Source organism: Amblyomma maculatum, chromosome 2, assembly GCF_055883805.1.
Source record: "Amblyomma maculatum isolate TAMU_Amacu chromosome 2, ASM5588380v1, whole genome shotgun sequence".
NCBI lineage: Eukaryota > Metazoa > Arthropoda > Arachnida > Ixodida > Ixodidae > Amblyomma > Amblyomma maculatum.
This window is the reverse complement of record NC_139345.1, coordinates 106,371,007-106,383,666: the sequence shown is the minus strand read 5'-3', so window position 1 is coordinate 106,383,666 and position 12,660 is coordinate 106,371,007.

The following is a 12,660-nucleotide window of genomic DNA, read 5'->3' as shown; positions in this document are numbered from 1 at the left end:
TAGTTCTTCATGCAACATTCCGAGTGGTGGTGTACCAATCTACATCCCTTTTAATATACGTATCTGGTGTACGTCAAGTTTGAGGCGGCTTTCATTCATTCATTATTTATCGCATATCTTGCAAAATACAAATATTGATGAACCCATGGCCAATGGCTAGTAATGGGTCGATAATTAACATAGGATACAAAATAAATACAGCACGCGAACAAATGAAACAAGAAATACAATCCATAACACAATAACTCATAATATGCACAGTTTATAGAAAAATGAATATGAAGACAGTCATCATTCACAATATTTCCGAAGATAGAATCTCTTTAAAGCAGGACTTTTTAGTGGCAAAGAATTCCAAATAAGAGCATTTTTCCGTACAGGTTCTGACATGGAGGTGGATTAAAATTTTTGTATGTGGCAGCTCTTGTGTTTAGTAACGGAATTTTAAACAAAGTGATGGAAAGTGGATCAGTAGTTACTATGATTCTGTGAATGATCTGAGCAATTTTGAATTCGTACAGTGCATTTAGTGAAAGAACATGAAGAGACTTGTACAGGTATATGCTATACTGCCTGAAAAGGAAATAATTCTTAATGCGTAGACGAAATACAGGTTCCAGGTAAGTAGTAATAGGGTTATGATAGAGTTATGAATGACGACATATGTACCTATAATGTATGTTTTAATCCCCTCACCACACCACGTGACTTAGTGCTACAGGTCAGAGGAGGACTAGGGAGGGCACCGCCAGAGAAGCAGAAAGAGTCAAAGAGAGTATCGCGCTACCGGTTGTGCACTGCAGCGCACCACAGAAGGAAGCGTGGAGAGCGGGCGTAGCGGCAAAGCATCGCGCGAACGAGCTTTCGCATTGATGCACGAAGGCGGTTGTGACTGCCTGCTGAACTTTTTCGAGCAAATCTATCGGCAGCCGTTGTCGCTACCGATCAGGGGCCGTCAAAATCTTGGCTCCTATCCAGATTGACCATGCACATTCATTCCATCGTGCAACTGCCAGTGAGTGCTTCGAAAGCAGCTGCTGCTCCAGTGGTGCAGGGGAAAAAATACGCCGCCCATGCTTTTCTTGCCGAGGTCTAACTCCGGTCGGACTCTTCTGAGTAATTTCAAATTACACATATGTCTATACAATAAAGAGTATTCATGTAATTATGAAAAGCCTCTCTCGGCAAGGCATTGCGCAATGCAAGGAAAATGGGACAATGGCAGCTGACAAGTGTAACAGTAAGTTGTATCACCACCTTTCCGGACAATTCAAAATGGCAGCTGGGCATTTCTCACGCGCTTAACCGCGCGAATAAAGTGAAGGGCAAGCTGACCGGAGCTTCGCATTTGGCCGGTCTTCATTATATGTCATTCCTTCCTTGTCATTTTGAAGTGTCAATGTTTCCCTCCATTACTCTTCTCTCTTTCCCTGCTTTAAAAGGAACAATCTGTTTCTGGCCAGATTTTTTTTTCTTGCAATAATTGAAAGCTCATTTCTCAATTTAACATATTAACAAAAAGGGCAGGGCAGGCAGGCAGGCCAGGGCAGGCAGGCAGGCCAGGGCAGGCAGGCAGGGCAGGGCAGGGCAGGGCAGGGCAGGGCAGGGCAGGGCAGGGCAGGGCAGGGCAGGGCAGAGCAGAGCAGGAAGGAAGGAAGGAAGGAAGGAAGGAAGGAAGGAAGGAAGGAAGGAAGGAAGGAAGGAAGGAAGGAAGGAAGGAAGGAAGGAAGGAAGGAAGGAAGGAATTGGGAATTGCACTCTTTAGGGGGACCTTAGCTGCGTTTGCATGGACTTAACAGGAGCAGGTTGAGTTGAGTTAAAAGGTCGAAAACCGGTTGCAGGGTTCATGTAGACACTGTCGGGCCGGGCCGAGAAGTCGAGGAGTTGAGTGGAGCCAACTCCGGCGCAGGGGGTGGGTTGACTGGTCTCGACTCGACTCTGCTGTAGGAAGCATGTAACGGCGGTCGAGGTGAGTCGGGACACAATGAGAGATGAAAACAGTGCGGAAAACGCTAGAATTTCGCGGGGGAGCTAGTATGTGGTTATTTTATCATATATCCAAAAGTCGAGCAAACCGCGGCCACATTGATCCCCATTTCCTGCTGTCGTCACAGCACATGTTCATGCACTGCCCCTATTATGATTCAACGCCGCATCTATACAAACCAATATGTTTTATGTAGATGTCTAATTGTGTAGGTATTATACGTAATCTGTCCAAACCTACTCTTCTTTTTTTCTTAATTTCTATTAGAATGCTATCAACTCGAATTTCTCCTCGCTCGGCTCCATTCAAAGAACCAAATCGGTTATTTCTCGCAACCATCGGCTTTCTTTCCGCTCGTTGTTGCGCTGTACCTTTTCCGAGATTTTCCCACTTTGATTGAGGGGGAGGGGATAAAATGCATGGAGTGGGTGTCGTATTTAAGTGCAGTGAAGAGCTTGATCAGTGGTTCTTTATCGCCTGCGGCGCCTCTCTTTCACTACGAAACTGTCTTCCTGTTGAGGAAGTACCCCCAAGCATGGGTAATTGTATTTTTCAAGCATATTTCTTCCGCCCGCCATAACTCAAGCTCGACCTCGAAACGACGAGCGCAATAGAAAAGTTTGCATTCGCGCTTATGTGTTGGAAACAATGTACGGATGATTACATAGTGCGAGAAAGCGGCATTTCCTTCACTGCCGACCCGTTTCCGATCGCTTACTTGCTTCACACAGACAATGAGATACAGGCCTGGAGCAATGGAGAAAAGGAAGAAACGTGCCGGTACGCACGTGTACAGCGTATACTGCGAAGCATGTTCCTGTCACGATTAAGAGGTGCACAATGGATGACGCGCGAAAGCAGCGCACCCCTCTCCTCTCTTCTCAATCTTCGGCACCGAAATAATAGCGACACTGCGTCGTTACACCAGTTCAACGTCGATGTACGGTGGTAAAACTTGCCTCGTTACCGGAGGCGGGCAACAGTATAGGGGGAAGAGGGAGGGTTTATATCTCGACTATAGATGAAGTGCGCGAGAAGTGGTCTATGAAAACGAACCACGATATTGGATAATCACCCATTGTCTCCTAATGGAATCGTGTCCCGCGACCGCGATGCAAACGGCGAGGCGTGGCCCTGTTCCGGGGGACTATTTAATTGCCCGCGACGTCGTGCAGCTCAAGGAGTCACGCTTCTTTCGGGCAGCTACTGCTTCGTAAGTTCCGCGCTCGTGGCAGGATTTAGATAAAACTCCACAAAGCCGCAGCTTTCTATGTGGCCACCGGCTTGGCGGCGGTGTAGCCGCTTTAACCTCGGCCACTGCACGCTTCCACCACACCGCCATATTAGTAGGGTGTTTGTTGTGTCTCGCTTTGCGCTGGACTTCGTCTTAGTAGTGTCAACAAAAAAAAACACCGCCATATTAGTAGGGTGTTTGTTGTGTCTCGCTTTGCGCTGGACTTCGTCTTAGTAGTGTCAACAAAAGTCACAGCCATTATTAGAATATGGCATAGAAGATTGCTTTGGATGAAACCTCCAGTATATAAGTCAGATCAACTCCAAACAGCAGCAGTTACAACGAAGGCTCGCTTATTACGAACGTACCGTATAGGCCAATGGCTGTGCGCCTGAGATAAATGGAACAAACAACCGTGACGATCTACGCCACTGGTTTAGAATGAACTAGGATGAAAATTAAACGCCTTCACTTTCGAAAAAGCAATAAGTAGGGCTATAGGCTTACTGGCTTATAGCGCATTAATAAGCGAAGGCTGGTTGGACTTAGGACATAAAGGACCAAAGTGACAGGGTTGTTTTGCCGACTCTATATATTGTAGCAGTCCTGAAGGCGAAGTTGAAAAGTGGAGCGAAGGAAAAGGACAATGACGTTGGGCTTAACACTCATGCGGGCGCGTAGTCGCGTTGACCAGCTGAATTTTAAATCCTTGGTTTTTGTTTAGTCGACAATAGATTTATTACGTTAATCCAGTATCTGCATTACAGTTGGCTGTCTACACTGAACCCTGGACAAACCCCGTTAGTAAGTGTGTGTCATTTAATATAGCTAGAAGATGAAGAACACTGAACCCTGGACCACGGCCGCTCGATGGAAGCGCTTCCATCGAGCGGCCGTGCCTGGACAATTCCCGTTAGTAGGTGTGTGCCATTTACTATAGGTAGAAGAAAAAGAAGAAGGCCGGCTGAGTTACCTGCCTTCTTCATCAGTTCAGCGCCCTGGCAATAAACCCCGGCTGTAACAAATTGGTGGCAGGTGCGAGGTACGCCTACCCTCACGACGCATTTTCAACCGCTGGTGGTGGTGACAAACTTTATTAAGGTGAACCTTAGCAGTAACATCCTAGTGATGGGATTGCTCTTGAATGCGTGTCGTGGCCGGCAGGTGATGCTTCCCGGCGACTTCCAAAGCCCAGTCCACCAGCTGCCGTTGGGCAGCCGGGTCAGAACTGGACACCGCAGCATTCCATCGCTCGGGGTATGTGAGTTGCCATTCGGCTGGTGGAAGATGCTCAGAGAAAGAATAAAGAATGTGAGCAAAATCCGCTTTGGGAGCACCACAGATGGTGCTATCCGGCCTGAACAGTCCCGGGTGAACAAGGGTTAAGTATAGCAGAGGAGAGGAAGGTGCGGGATTGTAGCTGGCGTCCCGTCATCTGTTGCAATTTAGTGAGAGACTTGTGTGGAGAGAGATAGGTAAGGTGTTGTTCACGATAGTGCATAGTGATCTCGTGGTAAGCTACAAGTACGATCTCGAGCGCCTCCCCAGGTGTAGGCGACTCCTGCTCGGCAGACGAAACCTCGAGCTAAAGAGTGAGCCGCCTCATTACCTAGGTGGCCGGCGTGGGCCGGAACCCAGAGAAGCTGAATAGGTCGGATAGGGAGACAGGCTAAGAAGCCGGAACGCGGGTTCGGAGATACGGCTTTTCGCAAAGTTTCGTACCGCTGTCTTTGAATCAGTGAAAATGAAGGTCGCCGATTGCTAAGGCTACTGCCGCCTCCTCCGCTTCCACAGAAGTGGAAGCGATGACAGTACCAGCTGTAAGAGGGGTGGAGGAGTTTGACACTACCGCCAAGGCAAAGACGGAAGAAGAGATGTAAGAGGCAGCATCAACGTAGACGGTCTCCGGCTGTGTGCCATAGTGTTTGTGTAGAGCCCTAGCAGCGCGACGAGCCGCGTGATGTTAGGAGTGCATGTTCTTGGGGAGGGGGCGAATGGTGAGATCTCGTGTGCGGCGTGGGAGGGACATGGTGTGGGAGTAATATCCAGGGGGATCATAGGCCAATAGCATTAAGAACGTGACGACCAGCTAGGGTGGAGGAGAGCCGATCAAGTTGGGCAGATCGATGAGCCTCAGTGAGTTCGTCAAGAGTATTGTGTAATCTTGCCTGTACTCACCTATGGGGCTGAAACGTGGAGGCTAACCAAGAGAGTTCTACTTAAGTTGAGGACAACCCAGAGGGCTATGGAACGAAAAATGGTAGGGGTAACATTAAGAGATAGAAAGCGTGCAGAGTGGGTCAGAGAAATAACTCAAGTTAACGACATTCTAGTGGAAATTAAGAAGAAGAAATGGACATGGGCAGGACATGTAGTGCGAAGAGAGGATAACCGATGGTCGCTGAGGGTAACAAACTGGATTCCAAGGGAAGGAAAGCGTAGCAGGCGGCGGCAGAAAGTTAGGTGGGCGGATGAGATTAAGAAGTTCGCAGGGGTCAAGTGGATGCAGCTAGCACAGAACCGGGTTAAGTGGAGAGATATGGGAGAGGCCTTCGCCCTGCAGTGGGTATAATCAGGCTGATGATGATGATGATTGTGTACACCCATCCTAAGAAAGCACTCATTCGACGTGTGGCGGGGAGGATTGAGGGCCGTCTTGTACGCCTGACGGATAAGGCGGTTGACCTTGTTCTCCTCTACTCGAGAGAATAGACTACTCGGCTAAGGACGAAAACATGGATCAGGGGACGGAGGTCGTGTTCCTGCATGCCATGGTGCTTATTAGCGATTCGTCTAATTAAGCGGACTGTTTGCTGCACGGTAAAAGTGAGCTTGGTGATCATGACAGTGTTCTTGCCATTGTTCTGGAGAATCATCCCCAGGATGCGAACTCTTTCTACCTCCGGGATGCGGCCGGCACCAATGGTGACCTCGATGCTAGGTATGGGAGCTTTGTCTATCCTTGCGCGATGCGGGCGAAGGACTAAATGTTCAGATTTGGTAGGCGAGCATGCAAGACCGACTCTATGAGCATGAAATGCCACCCCGTCAACGCCAGCTTGCAGTGTCTCTTCAATGGTTCCCAAATTACCTCTGGAGGTCCATAGGGTGATGACATTCGCATATAAAGAGTGCGAGAGGACGGGAATCTCTGACAGAGCCTTTGTCATGGGGATGAGAGTAATATTAAACAAAAGCGGAGAGAGCACAGATCCTTGAGGGGTACCTCGGTTTCCAAGGGTAAAAACAGGGGAACAGAGCGAGCCGAAGGTGATTTCAGCTATGCGCTGACAAAGAAAGGCTGATATGTAATGATGGATACGATGCCCGACGTGTAGGGATGACAGGATGTCCAAAATGGCCGAATGAAGTACATTGTCGAGTGCCTGTTCCAGGTCGAGGGCGAGCATCGCTCACGGCCGCTTCGTACGTGTTACGGGGGTGGATGATGTTTACTGAGAGCTGGAGCATGATATTTTGAGTGGAGAGGTGGGGTCGAAATCCTACATTTGTGGGGAGAAAGGGGCGGTTATCGCCCATGTCTTCCTGGAGACGAGCAAGGATAAAGTGCTCAAAGAGCTTCCCAAGACAAGACGTCAGAGAAATAGGGCGCTAACTTCTGATATCCAGAGGCTTGCCTGGCTTGGGGATGAAAGTCATGCAGGCATGAGTCCACTGCGAGGGGAGAGGTCCCGTTCGTCAGCACTGATTGACAGGTGTGCAACAAGCTCTACAGACGATCCGTCCAGATTGCGGAGCGTCCTATTAATGACTCTGTCAGCGCCGGGGGCTGAGGTGGTTCGAAGTTTGTGCATGGCCGCGCGAACCTCCGCTGGGGAGATATCCACGTCGAGGTCTGGGTTGGGGTTCCCCGTATACGGGGGAAGAGGTGTGGGCGGTGTTGTGGAGATGTTGATCTTTAGGACTTGGAGAAGTTCGTCGTCTGAGAGGGGGAGTTAATGCAAGAAGCGTGTGACACTTGCGTTGGGTAGCCTTGGTATAACCCGGTACAGGAGATGCCTCAGGAGGGACCAAGTGTTTTTGAGGCCTAAATTGCCACTCGTACGGTCACAGGATTGTCCCCATTGTTGATGGGATAGGTGGCGTGCATGCGCTTCAATCTCGCGTACAAGGTCAGCGATACGTAGTTTGAGGGGCCTATTGTGCTTTTGACATAGCCAGCGCCGTTGCAGGCTGGCGTGTGCTTCCCACATATGGAGAAGGCGGCTATCAGCACTCGTTGTGTCCTCAGGTTCTGGAATGGTGGAAGAATCAAGGCCAGATACAAATTTGACGGAATCGATGAACAGCTTATCAACCGACTTAATGACATATATATAGGCCCCGCATTCCCGGCAGTGTATAAAGAATATCAGGGGGCAGAGAATCTGCTACTGGACGAACCTATTCTAGTAGCAGAGGTCAGAGCCGCGCTCTTTGACCTCAAAAGAAACACAGCGCCTGGGCCAGACAAGATAACCTAAGGCATGCTAAGGAACTTAAACGACAACTCTATAGTTCACCTTACAGCATATTTTAACAAAGTTTGGGTATCCGGGGACGTCCCTAAACACTGGAAACATGCCAACATAATTTTTATCCATAAGAAGGGCAAAATTCCGGGTATAGAAAATCTCAGGCCAATTTCACTGACCTCGTGTCTAGGCACATTAATGGAGAAGGTAATTCAGACGCGAATAACTCTATTCGTGGAAGAAAACAGCATCTGGCCCTACCAGATGGTAGGTTTCAGACCTCACCTTAGCGCTCAAGATAAAGCTCAAACACGATATAATAGACAAACAAAGACCAAAGATATAAGAGCAATATTGGGCATAGACTTAACCAAAGCGTTTGATAATGTCAGCCACTCGGCCATCCTTGACGGCCTGTCAGATATTAGCGTAGGGAAGAGGACCTTTGATTACGTCAAATAATTTCTCAAAGACAGAACAGCAACTCCATACATGCAGAGCCTCAGCTCGGAAGAGATTGAATTAGGAAACAGGGGCACCCCACAAGGGGCCATCTTATCCCCCTTCCTATTTAATCTAGTTATGAAAGACCTCGCGCGCAAATTGGGAAGCATCGAAGAGCTAAAAACGAGCGTCTACGCAGACGACGTGAACGTTTGGCTCAATGATGGCAGCGATACGTCTATCAGCGGGGAGCCGACATCATAGACCTCCATGCCGAGAGTAAGGGGCTGAGCATGCTCCTCGACGAAGTCGGAACTACTAATCATCAGACCTCGGACGAGGACAGCCAACGCATCTCCTCCCAGAATCTCGATAGAATTGAACGGGAAAGAAATTGCGAAAGTAGATGAGATCCGAATTCTGGGCATGCGCAAACCATTCAAATCCTTATTTGTTCCTTTTCGACAGCCGCCGGCATGCGGCCTTCGTGATTGTAGCGCACGGATCGATTATGTACTCTACGTTTGTTCATGCTCCTTGTCGCCAGACGCGGCTTTATCATTTCCTTTCTTGCAAAAGGTGCTTCTAGATGTGTTTCGAAAGGCTGCAGCCACGCGCATGTGTTTCTATAATGTTCCAGGGTATGCTAGTCATTGTTTGCGGTTTTATCGCGATCTTTCTTCGCCGCCTTTAATTGGCTAGGTAGTACAGGGAGAGGTGATGGGGTGCAGTGTGCATTTGGTCCTGATGGAAGGGGCTGGGCATGGGGAGCAGGATTGATGCACTATAGCATTATAGTGCGAGAGGTGTTGCAGGAATCGGAGGCTGGGCATGGGTGCATCATGTATGGAAAATAGCAGTGGACTGTGTTGACCATGGTAGTTGGCAGTGAAGGGTCGATGGATCAAGTGATGAGGATGAGGGGCCGGGGGAAGCGCATGGCCCAGGCAGTAAGCGGACACCCCGCAGGAAGCTGAACCATTCAATCGAGCGCTGACGCGTGAAACGGGCATTTCCTGTTTCAGAACCAGCGAGCACGTTTGATGTTATCGCCGCCGCCGAATTGCTTAATTATTTTGCGGGCGCAAGTCAACCAAATAAAGAGGTTTCTTTAGTGCACTTCAAGATTTTTCTTGTCATCGGCCTTTTCACCACCACACGACAATATAGAACTTAGATTGACAGGGGCTAGAGGTTTGCCTGGTTTGGAAATTAGGGTCACTGTGTCATTCTTCCAAATGGACGGAATAACCCCATTTCACAGACCTCATGAATTTAGTTAGGTATAATGTGAGATGCAAGATCCGGTTCTGCAAGTCTGGACAGAAGGGTTCACTGTACGTGGTCCGAGCGCGGGGGCGTACGTATACGTTTGATAGACATTCATGTGGCTTTGACTTCAGCCTGAGTGATGGAAGCGTTCATATAGTCGATATCATTAGGTTAATTCACCAGCGCCCCGCCAGGTTGGTGCAGTGGTAAGACGCCCGACAACTGGGCCGGAGTACCCGGCTTCGAACCCGACCTCGGCGGCTGCGTTTCGATGCAGGCGAAACGGAATGGCGTCCGTGTGCTTTGCAATGTCAGTGCACGTTAAAGAACCCCAGGTGGTCGAAATTTCCGGAGTTCTCCACTACGGCGTCTCTTATAGCCTTAGTCGCTTTGGGACGTTAAACCCCACAAAACCAAACCAAACCAAACCAATTCACCAGCATGTTCTTGATACAGTGGGCTGTCGGGAGCACAGAGGTAGCGCCGCTGTAGGTGCTCCAGACACTCTTGACCAGCCATGTCCGCTTGGTGCAGGCGAAAAATGTCTCCTGAGCGATCCGAGCGCGCTCCTGGTTGAATGAGATGGCGAAGAAGGCCCCAAGTTCGAGCAGTGCCAAGGGTAGCGCGAAGCTTGTTACAGAGTGTGCCAAGTGTCACTAGTTACTGAGAAGCCTTTCTCAGCTATTTGGTTTTTCTTTTGTTTCCGATTATGACGTTGTCGAAGACAACTAAGCTCCAGCGCTTCGGCACACTTCCCACAGGTGCAATAAGTGGGTGTCAACACCCGGAGTGTTCGAAGAGGTGGTGATTTCTCGGTTTGCTTGTCTATAGTCGCTCCTAAAGTGCCTGCACCACTACCCACCACTCCTTCTCCCCAGGACCAATTAGGGAGCGTTTTGGTGAGGGCACTACCCGGACAAGGGGGCCGCCGCATGATGCCATCACAGGAGTGGGCTGCATCAAGCGTGAAGACTTGTGGTTTGTAGCCCCATCGTGGCATTGAGCCAACGAGGCATTGGACCTTCATGGCCACACAACAGGTGTCACCAAGGACGACCGTTCCCTGTGATGGAATCGTGCAGCGACGTATGACATGACATTTACCCTGAAAGCTGAGTGCATAAACCTATTTCTGCGCATGTGGTTTCAGGGTATCTGCATCATTAACCTTCTATTACCTGGTAGAGTGCGAGCTATAGCCGAAGCCAATATGCAATACGAAATCGACGACTAAACGGCACTAAAACCAGCAGAATGCGGCATCCTATTTCATATTGCCGGCTTCCTTGTCAAATGCAGTGCAAGGCTGCTCTGTTGGTTCAAATGACACTGAATACTGCTATCTCACAGGACTAATTGTGTATATTCGAAGTGGTGACAACCTTCGTTACTACATCATTGAAATAATCAGCGTACTAAAAATTAGCAGGACGCTAAGCTATCAGCTTAACGCGGATAGTGTTCGTTCGTTGGCTTCATTTGTCTTTTTGGCAACTACGGACAATGGTGCAAAGACTGAGCACATTTAGTACGATGGACTGTAGCATAATGACTAATCACTTTCAGTTTGTTAGTTGTGACGGACTACGACGCGATGACTAGGCACTTTTAGTTTTCTATTTTTAATTTATATTTCTTCAACATTTAATTTTATTATTTTATTTTCCTAAGCATACAATTTTAATCTTTGATTCTTGATTAATCATTCTGTTACGGATTTAGCATTAACCGCCAATCACCCATCACACTTCCCACCGATTTCCTAGCACTTATCGGCCAACTAAAGGTCTTCATTTTTCCTATCGTGACACTTGCGACAGCTTCCGCCAAGTCTCCACAACACCCGAGCTGAAACTGAGGTACGGCGATGGCCTTTCGGCCGAAGGAGCGTAAAATCATTCTAGGAATACTTGAAGCCTCACAGAATAAACAGAAATTCTTCTCACTGTAAAATCTCCTCTTCCGGTCGTTGTATCATACTTAAGCAAAATGGTCAAGGTCGATGTGAAGGATGGACTATAATGAAAAACATTTGAAAGCTTCTGATACCCACATATGCTCGAATGAGGCCGCTCACCTGCGGCAGCTTGGAAAAAAAAAAAAAAAAAAAAAAAAGAAGAAAGAAAGAAAGAAAGAAAGAAAGGAAAATAAGACAAGGGTTTAACCGTGGTTACACCCAAGATCGAGCGACAGCTGTACGATGATATATTCTGATTCTACTCATTAGAACCTCTCAACGATATATGACTTCACCTGCAGCATAACATTCAATCAGATCACAGTTTGTATTTAACTATAATTAAGACCTCCAATTAATGTGGTGAAATCATGGGCGTTATTAACTATTCAATGTTGTGTGACTTAATTATGCAGCACAAACTACAAATTTTTAATCGCAGTTAGCTAATAAATGGTATTTAGATTCGATTTGATTTGTGGGGTTTAACGTCCCAAAGCGACTCAGGCTGTGAGAGACGCCGTAGTGGAGGACTCCGAAAATTCAGACCACCTGGGGTTCCGTTTTTCTTTTCGCCTCCATTGAAAAGCAGCCGCCAAGGCCGCGATTTTCAGCAAAGTAATTAGTAATGTAATTTAATTCCTTTTCAAAAAGTAATTTTGCCAAGTATGCCGGCGACCTTGGCTGGACGAGGCCAGTAAAATTTTTTCTTTAGAAACGTGCCGGGGACTGCAGTACGTGCCAGGTGTTCTTTTTATAAGTCCAGAATACGTAACTGTCTTTAAATTTATTTTAGCCCGTATTGGCGGCTACGGTGGACACCAGGTAAGAGGTAGACTGCCTAAAGCAATTTCGTTATCTAAATACGCTAACTTTTTAAATTTTCATTTTAGGTGCTATAGTATTTGCAGAATTGGAGCTTGTCCTTCAAATAACATAGCCGAGAAAGAAATTGAAAAATTGTCGTGCGCGTTACAAGGCCCAGAAATATCATCCTGATATACAGCTTCACATCGCAACACATCGCGTGCGCTTGTGACTTAGATCGCCTCATCCAGAGATTTCGTCACTCCACTGGCACCGCCTGAGAGCCAGGCGGGCGCGCGGCGGTTTGTTTTCAGTTTCACTTCAACCGCGGTCTCGCTGATAACCGCTGCATCAGTAACCAATGCGGTCGCAATCCGGCTTCAAACTTTGCTTCAAAGCACCGAGGCGTAGCGATCTACGCAGGATGCGCCCGCTGGCGCTGTGTTTCGATGCGAAGCCGCATATCAGGCTGACGCGCTACAAA